A 12,183-nucleotide genomic window follows, 5' to 3' on the forward strand; every position below is an offset into this window, starting at 1 on the left:
GCTCCGAAAGACTTAATATCAGCTCTAGTGACACATGACATTTAATGCAATGATACTGACTGCAACATATACAATCCTCTGTCTGTCTTTGTCATTTTGCCTCTCAGTCGTTAGTCTCGTTCATTTGTACTCAGACACACACACAAAGATAGGGCTTCAGCAGTTGAGTACCAGGCAGTGCTGACCTCTCGCTGTCTACCTCTGTCTGTCATACACACATGCACATACAAACACACACTAACCAGACAGTGCCAGTCTCTCATTCTGGCCATGATAAAAGGCCCTTTATGCTCCAAGAATTTTCACTGTAGCAATGGACACACACACATACACACACACACACACACACACACACACACACACACACACACACACACACACTCAGCAGGTAACCCACTTCAAAGTTAACAAAGCTGATAACAGCATTATCAGATCAAAATCATTCCCACATTCACATGCATACATGAGGAGCGACTTACCTTGAGACATGAGTGTAGCAACACACATCAAAGTGGTAGACTGTATCCCCGATGGTTGAGCAGGTGCACATGTGCTTTCATGTTTCACCTGTGCAGAGTATGTGTTGCAGTTCAACATTTTTTTTCTTTAGACTTTCCTAATGTCTTTTTAGGACCAAAACACATTCAAACAACCAAAAATAGCCAGTAACACCAAGAAACTGAAATATCTTAAGTGAACTGTAAAATAAAAATTTCTGATATTTCGCATTTAATTTCCTTCAATTTTTTTTAAATCCCTCAAAATGTTTACTTTTTGTTCAACCCTAACCCTAACAATGGGTTTAGAGGGTGTTACATGAATTTTTTAGGGAAAGAATCTGTTTTTTCCTGTTGGACTGAGCCGCGCTAGCTGTTTCCCCTGCTGCCAGTCCTTAGACTAAGATAAGTATTTTTAAAAATATAATATGAGATTTCATTGTTGTCCTACCAACTTTGCAGTGGTCCCACCATACTCATTATTTTTGTCCTAAAGGCTAAATAACCTGGTTTTTAAGGGGCACAATGAAAAGGCGAAATGGGTCAACACTTAATTTTTTCCATTTAAGTGTATGCCATTGCCCTGGACTCCTGCTGAGCCCATGAAACTCTTTTATAATATGAGGGCTGTAGTTGCTCCAATTTATGTAGACTGGATGTTTCCGAAGGTGCTGTAAATAAAGACTGAATGATTCAGTCACTGCAAGAGGGCTTTGATAAAACAGCCAGTGTGAGAGACAGTGCAGGAGACTGCAAACAAAATGAATCATGCATGTGCACAGACATGCATAAATGATACTCAACCATCTAGAAAATCAAATGATTCTTTTATCATATGGTACACTTTTTGTACTCAAAATTACACCAATTTCAACATCAAATGAAAATCAATGTATTTTTCCAAGCATTGAGCACACACACACACACACACACACACACACACACACACACACACACACACACACACACACACAAACATGCATACAAACACACACCAGGATTGACTGTTTTCTTGTGGCCTTAACATTATTACTTCTCAGGAATATATTATTTTTCCCCCCTCAGAACAAAGAAGGACTACAGATAATGAGAAAATGGCATGCTCTAATTTTTGTTCTTACTTTTAAATAGTAATATTTTTCATGTGCGGTGTAATGGCACTGATAGAGACTGGCACAGTTAAGCCTCTTGTTAAGCCAGCTGCATATTGTATCTTGCATTTACGGATATCCTGCACTTTTATTGCTCATTTATTCTAACAAGATTTTTCTGCACAAGTGAACTGTGAGCTGTCATTTTAGCATGAACAGTAATTGGAGGGAACAGCTGCAGGCTAAAAAATTTTGCATATTTTATGACCCTAATAATTATAATTCAGGGCCATTTTCAGTATTTATGGCAGGTGGACAATGTGGCTTTGTAGTCTAGAGCACACGCACACACTGGTGCCGGGTTCCTGCCATTATTTCGGTGAGAAATCCCAGTAAATTCTCATATTAAAATCCCTCAAAAATAAGGTATTTCCAAATGACTTCTGGTTGATTTGATAACAGTTTTTTATTGCTACTAACTTCCCTCACACTATTTCAGCCACCCACGAGGGATTTCCAGGAGAGAATTATTAGTAGTACCTATCTTTTGTCCCATGGGCGAAAAAACATATTAAGAACATGGTCAAACAAGTCATAATTATCTTTGGTTTTTGCTTGTCTTTAATCACTCTCTGTGTTTAATCATATTTGTCTTCATCTCCTCCCCCCTCAGACCTTTTGTACAATTATAGTTGAGAACCAAACCACCATGTCTTGTTTAACCTACTCGTCCCCCCGCAGGGTGAGAGACCTCATTTACATTAATTGCCTCCAATTTGGAGCGTTACCAGAGTGAGAACATGTGTCGATGAATTTCGTTTAGGTCCAAGTGGAATAAAAGCTTTCCAACAAGTCTTTAGGGAGATGTATGGAACCACAGTGCAAAGGAGAAGAGGAGAAGGAGGAGAATGAAAGTTTTTACAGAAAGCTCAAACTAGACATTGACTAACACATTGGACTCTATAGTGACACTACCTGGTAGAAGAAGGAACTGCATGACAATTTGAACCTGATCTCCATTTAATTGACTGTACTATACCACAACCTTTGAGAGCAAGTATTCATTTGATGTTTCATGTGCCCTTTATTATATTATACACATTTTGTGTGTGTCTGAAGTTATACTCCCATATAATACTGCCCATAATACATCCCAAAAACATAATTCAAATATTCATGTGCATAAAGCAAGGCATCACCACCAATCACAAACAAGCTCAAGAAAAGCAATAAAAAAAATAAAATGTGAGGCAATTCATTTTTGTATTTATTACACATGGACATTGCACATTTGTCAATTTAAAAAAATGGGATATGATTTGCACTCAAAATGAAATACCAGGGGTATGGCAAAATGAGTGATCCACTAACATGGGAGAAAAAAAATGCCTGAATGCTGATAAAATCGTTTTTCAGTATCCTGGTAAATGAATCAGTGTTCAGTGACAAATGGTTATTTTTTGAGGGAAAAGGGTACATGACCTGCATTATAGTCAATCATTTCCTAGAGTATTACATATGAATATACTATTGCACATCCTCCAATGCACTGCATATCCAAGCTTGCACTCACGTAAAGCAGAATTACAGTATATCTGCAATGCCTATAGAGCCCCTCTTTCTAGCTTGAGATGGCAGGAGTTGCATGCAGTGTCACTAATAAGGGAAGTGACAGGTTCACTGTTGCAACACGAGGGCTTCAAAGCACATCCTCTTACACACAGAGGCACCCACACACTCACACATACAATATAGCACATGCACAGTTACTGGCATGGCATTCATAATTCAAAAGAGTTTACACTTGACTTTAAGTTGTCAAACGCAATACAGAAGAAGAAAGAGGCCTCAAACAAAACATTTATTATTCTGTTCACTGCCTCAGTAAATTCTGCTGAAGTGCCCTTGATCAAGGCACTCAACCAGCTGCTTCACTTGTTGAATATAGTCATACTAAGAAGCTCTTTAGTGTGTGAGTGTCTTGACATGTGGGTGAAGCAGAGGGAGAGTTAAATGAAATCAAATTTAAATGTACCAAGGTTTAATTCAGTATCCACAGCAGCAGGTGGTTTGAATGATTCTCCAGCTAATATGAATTCTTAAAATGTTCTTGGTTTTAAACAGGGAAAACAATAGCTGATTCTCTCCTGCAGCAGATGCCCACAGCCAGCGTCTGATTGGTCACATGTTAAAGCCAGGGAGGGTCACCGCACACTGGATATACAGTATTATCTCCTTGTTCTGCAAACATTTAGGTGTAAATTCATCTCACAATTGAATTAAATTTTAATGTCAGGTGTCCCAGAATGTCCCAGCATCATATGGGCCTCACATGACAGGTAGATTCACTCTGGATGAATTCCACAGACACAAAGCAGAAAACATGTCATATACTGTGTTATCTTAAAGAAAAACCCAGTTTTTATTCATTATGTTACATCATATATCTGTCAGAGTGTAATTCGAATGTGCGTATGACGTCATGAGAAAGGCATAGACAGGGGAAAGGGAAGACATGGAGAGAGAGAGAGAGAGAGAGAGAGAGAGAGAGAGAGAGAGAGAGAGAGAGAGAGAGAGAGAGAGGTCTAACTTACCTACCTGAGCTGTTTCAACATGTTCTCCAACCTGTTGTGCCTCGTCAGAAAGGACAAATTCCCACTGACATCAGTAAGGTTGACACAGGTCACACTTTGCCCTTTGAGAGGAGGCAATTTCTCAGTCCTCTTACCTGGAGCAACACACATACTTGCAGAAATGGAGGGACAAACGAGGCACCATAGCATGTTTAACATTCAATGACAGGTTTTACACTTCACACATACACTGAGACACTGAGTAATGGAGATAATACCATGACCTTTAGAAAAATGGGGAATCAGTAAGGTTAAAATAGACTTACTGATGTCTGGAAACACACAACCATCAATAAATGTTTCTGAGCGTAAAATGAAAATTCATCCATCCGGAACTGATCAGTGACAGCTGAGTGCAGAGGAAGACTTTCCATGATTGCATCCTTTATATGGGAGGCAGCATGCACAGATACACACACTTCACACTCACACTCACACTCACACACACACACACACACACACACACACACACACACACACACACAATGCAATGTCAGCAGGCTTTCTTTGCATATTTCCCCTCTGCATGTTCTCGGTTATACTTTGCTCTCAAGCTTCCTCTTTTGCTTGCTTATGTTTTGTGTGTGTGTGTGTGTGTGTGTGTGTGTGTGTGTAGGTGAGCTACAGGACCAGAACTAGACATGTAGATACACTCCCTCAACATGCCTTTATAACACACTGCAAAAATCAAGTATAAGTGAGGAGAGTAAAAACAAGAAGAGATATACAAACTGTGCTACAGCTCCACAAACAACCTCTTTCTTTAAATGCAAAGAAATAAACTGCATTTTCAAATAGATTCTGGATGTCTTTTCATCAAAAAGGTCAACTGAAAACAAATTTGAGATTATTCACTTATTATTTTTCACTACCATAAAAAATAGTGCTGTCTTCCTGGTCTAAAAAACAGCAAAGGTGCTATTTTAAGAGTAAGATTGCATCCTGTTTTTGAGTCAGAATGAGCAAATAATCCAGCCTTAATGTAAACACAACTGCCACAGGTTGGCAGGCTTTAATGTTGGCATGGCTTCAATCACATATTCATTGGACAATAGCTATACTATGTAAATTCTTACAAATACCTTGCCACCATGTTTTATTTTTAGAAATCAGAAAATGCATCACAGAATTCTGTGGAAGACAACAAGACTGATCGAAGTTTAGATTACAGTGTCTTTGTGTTTGACGGAAAGAGAGATAAAACTGGGTGTCTGGAGCCCTGAGAGAAAATGACAAAAGAGGAAGAGGTTAAAATGTCACTTTTGGTTTATTTCTGAAAGCCATCCAAAGAGTGAAAGCTTGTGTTGTCAGAACCTCTCAGCTAATGAATTCCAACTGTTTGAGTTGTCAGTCAACACCACTTGTTACTTCCTTGAATATACAAATCCTGTGGCTGCCTGCACCATGAACAGTCATTAAGAAATTTTAATAGACCCAAAAGCTACATGTAACATTTCAGGCATTATGTTGACATCCAAAGTGACATACAGTGCGAAAACTACAACCCAGTTTCTAGATTGCTCAAATTGCATGTAAGCCAATGTTGGCTCATTTCTGAGTTAGCCAAAGATAAGAATTTGTACCAGGGAAGTGTGATTTACAGTCATCAGTATGTTCTGCTCTGTTGAGCAGATAGAAATGTCCATGGAAATTTGTTGTTTGAAATATGAAAGCTCTGTGGATCTATCACTCTGCAGCTCAGGTCACTTGTCACCTCACTGAGAGCTTATGCTTTGCAGCTACCTTGAGAGTAGTTGCCGAAGGGTGTTGGCTTTTCAATCTAGTATTCCTGTAAACTTGAGGGTTAAAATGTGTTGCTAGTACTGCAGGCTAGCATTCAGTTTTCAGGTCAACCCAGGTACAGGTCAGAGCAGAGAGAGAAAGAAAGAGAGGGAGTAGAATAAATCATTCATTCTGACAGAGTAATTTTCTGGGGCATTTTTACAACTTACAGAAGGAGGAGGCCGAGGTGTGTGGAGGTGTGTGTGTGTGTGTGTGTGTGTGTACTGAAGGAATGCTGAAGGTAAACTCTTGCTGTCAGTTGTAAAGGCCTGCATGCTGATCTTCACCTGAAATGCACGTTTCTCTCCAAGATTTTGTTTTGTCCAATCGACAGCTTCCAGCAAACTCTCACATTCACAACCCTTGTAAATCCAGTTTAATAGGCATTCAAATACGCATTTACAAAAATGAAAGACAAATAAAGACAGACTTAAACATCAAATGCGCTTTTAATTGCTTTACATAGTCAAAATGTATCAGGCCAGATTTCAATAAGATGTATGATAATGCATAAGACAGGATATAAAAGGAAAGGATATGAAATGAAATACTGTCTGTACAGTTAATGCAAACATATAGATTGTTGGTATTTATGGAGACTGAACTGAAAAAGTTCAAAGTTCATACATTTGTTTGTGGACTATCTCTCATCAGTTGTGCATACAATACATGTACATTTTAGGCATTCAAAGACAGTCTTTGTACACTTACCAAAAGTGTTGTGGTTCAGTCCTCACTTGCTGTTGTGTTGTTGTTTCAACCTTGCATATTGTTTCACTGCCTTAAGCAAAGTGCTGGATAAACATGTGCAGCATATGTGCGCACAGGCAAAGGAGCACCCACCACCACCACCACCCAACTCCTTTCCAGGTCAGGAATCAGGACCCAAATTGAATGATATGCTCTGTACTGAAACACACACAGGCTCATTCATGTTCCGCTGCAATATTAAACTCCTGGTGGTCATGTGAAGACACAAAACAACAAGTCCATGACCCAGTTTGTGTCTCTGCTCCACCATTCAATAACAAGTGCTGGTGTGTGTCAGCATGTGAGAATTGCAGGTATGACAACATCCTTTGCAGCACTTTATCATTTCAGGAGTGTTTGCTGATTGCGTAGCAGCAATACTGAGCAAATTATCCTGCTGTTAACAGTGGAAGCTTAGATAACAGCTATATTTGATAAGATATGGCGATGACCGTATAAATTAGTTTACAGCACATACTATAGGTCAAAGGTGATGTTTTTAATGTCACTTTTTTAAGAAAGAACATTTGCATGAATATGTGTAAAAAGTAAAAAACAAAACCATAAACACACCTGATGGGTCATTTGATGGGTGGATGGTGGTAATGTGTCAGACTGGTTGCTCTTCATCTGAATAGTTTTGTTTATTCAAAGTTGGAGTGGTGAGATAATGTTATGAGAACGCTATAATCAGGGGGTTCTCCTTTAGTCTGCGTTCATTTGAAGAACCGTGGCGTTAAAATGTTTGGACCCCCTTGCTGTCAAATACAAACAGGAAGACCCTCAGAAGAAAACTGAACAATAGTGTGCGTGTGATGGCTGGGACACATACACACACACACACACACACACACACACACACACACTAACTGATGAGCAAGGTTAAAACTATTATCCTGCCTTGTTTATTCTTGCCAGATGCGCTGCCGCTCAACATCAGGTAGATCTGACAGACAGAAAAATGTCAGATCCTTAACTGTGGTTAAATTCTCATGTTCAGTCTTTAGAAGGAGCAGACTTTAGCACTGTTATACATCCATCCAGAGTGCATATACTCATACATATGCAATACTCATAGGATTTTTTTTCTCTAAGGGCGAGGAGCTTTTATGACACCTCCTCAGCAGTTATGATAAAGGTGATCATCCCCCCCACCCCCCACATACACACGTGTACACACAGAGAGAGAGAGAGAGTACACACACACACACACACACACACACACACATAAAGGCAATGAGTGTCAGGTATAAAGACTGACCATGCACGAGACCTTAAATAAAAGCATGATGAACGACATGTGTTGGCTCACGCTGCAGCTGTTGGACCAGCTCAGGACGCTGGAGTTTTCCTCCGGCTGTCGATGTCAAGCCAGTCCGGATGCACAACAGCGCTTCCGGTTTGGCCTGTCAACATAGGATTCTTATTCGTGAATAAATTACAACATTCTTTCAGGGGCGCAATTTTATTGGGCAATATATTAATTAAGTGAAGAATGTACTTAGTTATATTCAGTGTCGCAGTGGTACTTAATAAAATGCAACAAGGTATTATTTGACACGACTTTATTCACGATTTTTAATGCAGTTAATGCAGTGACTACATACTATATACATTTAACAAAGTTGTATTAATTAGACCGGTATACACAAGATTATTAAACCTCTATAGACATATGTTTATGGAAACCACATCTATATTTCAAACGTAGCCTATGTTTTAAACTAAAATATTTAAAGTGAAAACACCTAGCCTGCTTGTTCCAGTGACTGTTGCAGCTTCTTGTGTCAGTAATGAATTATAGTATAATCACTGTAAGGAAAATAAGTAGACTAAAACAAAGACGACATGAGAACAAATGATAACCACCGATTAATATAAAAATGTTGGTTTTAAAAAGTCACATTCACAACAATGACCGTTTATCTGCCTTGACTCTTTATTCAACCTCCGTTTTAAATGATGTACACCTTCAGAGCTCACACCTGTCGAGAGATGTTTCCTCTTCATGCCCGCTCTCTGCAGCTGAATCTCCGTCAGATCAAAAAGATGCAGATTGCTGACTCCTCGCAAGTAAATAGCGTGAGAGCTGCAGGATGTACTCACAAAGACTCACGTAGCTTGAACAAAATGGCTTGTGCATTCACCAACAGCCGTTTTCACTAGACCGCTGCTACGGCGGGTTTGATTTCTGGTCTTGATAAAACATAAACAATTTACACGAGTGTAAATTTTGGTTTTGCGCTTTATTTTGAAAGAACGGCCCTTTTCCTGTGTCACCCGCGGTAACGGTAGCTGTCTTCACGCGGCACTTCTGTGTGAAAGCCCAGTCGTCGCCTTGTCGAGTCATCGCTACAGAGGAGCACAGAGCAGACGGAGCCGCCGTCTGATGGCTTAAAAACGGGGAATAAGTGTGGTTCACAGCGGATTTATCGCACTGCACGAGGCGGGAAGCACGAAAGGACGGTCGCGGGACCGGAGTGGACGTTGATACGGATGAGGATAATGCGTTCCGTTTGAGTCGAGCGTGCGTTTTTTTGGTAAGCGGTTGCAGACCCGGGCACAGACAACACAGAGACAGACAGAAGAGAAGTACCACAGCCGCCGCGACACCAGCGAGCGAACTTGGCTTCTCTGCCCTGTGGGAGGTGTCTGTTCGTCTGCCTTGGCTCGCTGCACGTTCCGCTCACAGCGTCGCCGCTCGGACCTTTCGAAGAAGGATAAAGATTTGTAGCTTAGTTATGTTTCTGTAAATAGAGTCTTTTTCGGGTTTTTCAGCAACCAACTGTGGCTTTAATGTGACGCACTATACTGACATTAGTGCTGTGTGTCGGAGCGGACCCCCACTGCAGAGGAGTTAAAAGGCTTTTTAGTCAAGTTTTTTACCTTCATTTTTCTTCGGTGCCAACACAGCCCACACCGATGTAACAGGTAACAGTGCATTTTTTATTTGATCATGACGCTTTATCTGCATCGTGACTGTTTTTTTGGTTGTGTCTTGTTGTTGCCTGTAGGCAAAGTTAGCTGCATAGCCTCGTTTTCTTGAGTTCCTCAACAGGCAGCAGCAGTGAACCCCTTCATTGCACGGTTTGCTCAGTTCTTGCCACACAAGCTCACGGTTCAGGACATTTAGCAAAAGCATGCACCTGTGTAACCTATTTATTATTAATATTTTCACATAACTCAGCGACATTTTCCATGAGTTTACCTACAAGCCCCATAACTTTTAAGATGACGACTCTCTTGCCTCTTTACCTTTTGATTGCTCCAGTGCTGATTGTAACAAGACCAACATCTTTTTTTCATCAGGTTAAGCAGAACTTAACTATAATTAATTCATTTGCTTGCATTGACAACATAATGATACATTCATAATATACATATACATCATACATTCATAAGTCTGACTATCACATTTCGGCCATGCTCGAGTCTTTATATGTGCGTTACATTTGTCAGGGAACTTAACGAAGAATAACTTTAAAAATGTGTTGTTTTGTGAATATTGTGTATAAAGTAATATTGTATAAATGCTCTAAACCGATATTTATGTATTTTTGTAGCAATACATAGTAGCATGTTAGTGATATAGTCTATGCTAGCAAGGCTAACTTCAGGTTATCAAAGAGACAACTAATTAGTCGTTGCGGGACACCTGTGATGACTCTGATGAAAATAAATATGTTTTATGAAAAAAATCAGCCAATATCAAGGTTAATTTAAATATTAATGTCGTACACTTATCCTGAAAACCTCCACTGACCATTATTATTGTTAATATAGATTCAAAAAAAGTGTTTTGGGAAAAAAAGTATTTAGTGTTTATTGTCTGGCTGGCTGACCATACATGAAGGCCAGTAGAGGCTAGGTTTTAAAGTCTCCGCCCGGTTTTACACCTTTCAACACCCCCTAGCTGTTGTGAAATCACTGTAAAAACATCTTCTCGTGGTTCATTTCTTAAATAAGATACATGTGATAATCACAACCACAGACAGGCAAATGTTTTTCAGCAGCACTAAGCTTAATTAATGTCACCACAGTATCCCCCCTGGGTGTCATTTAAACTGAAAGTTATCCCAAATGATAAACAGTATGATGTATCTATCCATTTCAAGTCATCATACACACAAAACTTTGGGCATGGGGAGCATACAGCTGTCCAATTAAATATTTAGATCTGAGAGTTTTTTTGTGACTTAGATGAAACACACCCTGTAATCCACTTCAGTGAGGCCTGCCGTTTCATACATAAGTCATCAAGTCTAGTCTCCTCACTTGGTGCCATCATATTGTGTAATGTATTACGTCATTGATCATTATACTTTTCTCTACAGTCTACACCTGGACTGGAAGTTGAGACATCTGGTTGAATAAATGACTTCTCTTAACCTGGAGAACAGCTAGGTGCTGAAAAAAATGTTTCCGGTTCAATAATCTGAGGGATTATTTCAAGAGAAAAATTCAAACCTGTAATAAAATGACATGTAAAGTTTTTCAGATTCTACCTGATGGCCTTAAGGCACATACCTAATGTGACCTCTTCAGTGCTAATCCTTCCCCCACTTCCCTTAATTGAGGCAATATACAGTTGTCTGTGGGGCCTGATCAGTCTCTTGTGTTGTGTATGTTGTGGTCACTGCAAGGAATCTAACTCAGGGAAATGTAAAAATATCTCCTGCACAACAACAAGTTTCATATTCAATGCAAAGAAAACTCTTCAGCTTATCAACACAAGACTGTTTTAGCTTTCTTGAATCCTTTTTAGCATATGCTTTCATATGTGCAGTTTTAAAATCTCCAGTCATTGGAGACCAATTAGATAGAGGAAACTCTGTAGATGACCAAACAGAAATTTGACAGTTATTCTGCATGTTTCTTTGTGCATCAGTGTTGATAAGACTTGTGAAAACTTATTAGCGGTTGTTTTAAACATGAATAAATGTGCTGCGAATAATTTCTAACAACATACACCAAAGCAGCTGCTGTTCCGCTGTGCCAGTGCCACTGTGATAACACAGTAGAAGTTATCTGTAGGATGTTATGTAAGACAGCCTCTTGATAAGTTTTCTGTAATGCAGTATGTAATGTAATACACTTGTACAGTGTCCTCAGATGTGCATTTAGTTTCTGTGCAGTGTTTCGGTCTCTCTCACTCTGAGTGCCCCCATCCTCTCTCATGTTAAGCTGCTGAATTGCCACAGAGTAGCCTAACCTTGGGGTCAGCCGGGCCGTGGCGAACTTCAGGCTAAATTTGGAACGTGGAGCAATTAGGCGCACACTCTACTGCATCACTCCACTGCATTAACTACACAGGAAAGGAGAGATTGGGGTAGGATGGAGATCTCTTTCTTGTCAATGAGCTTGAGTTGGAGATTAAAGATTATGCCAGGCTCAACCCAGGTCAAATGTTCACTGATAAATCCCAAATCA

At 39.8% G+C, this 12,183-nt stretch overlaps 1 protein-coding gene across 1 annotated transcript in view; it reads left to right on the forward strand.

Annotated features, from left to right (window-relative positions):
• The first annotated feature begins 9,026 nt into the window (after positions 1-9,026).
• wnk1b (WNK lysine deficient protein kinase 1b) overlaps positions 9,027-12,183 on the forward strand; it is an 87,966-nt gene continuing 84,809 nt past the window's right edge. The window contains exon 1 of the mRNA XM_051077585.1: positions 9,027-9,684. The gene's annotated coding sequence lies outside the window, so the exon portion shown is untranslated. The remainder of the gene's footprint in view (positions 9,685-12,183) is intronic.

This window comes from Lates calcarifer, linkage group LG18 (genome assembly GCF_001640805.2).
Source record: "Lates calcarifer isolate ASB-BC8 linkage group LG18, TLL_Latcal_v3, whole genome shotgun sequence".
In the NCBI taxonomy this organism is placed as follows: Eukaryota; Metazoa; Chordata; class Actinopteri; family Centropomidae; genus Lates; species Lates calcarifer.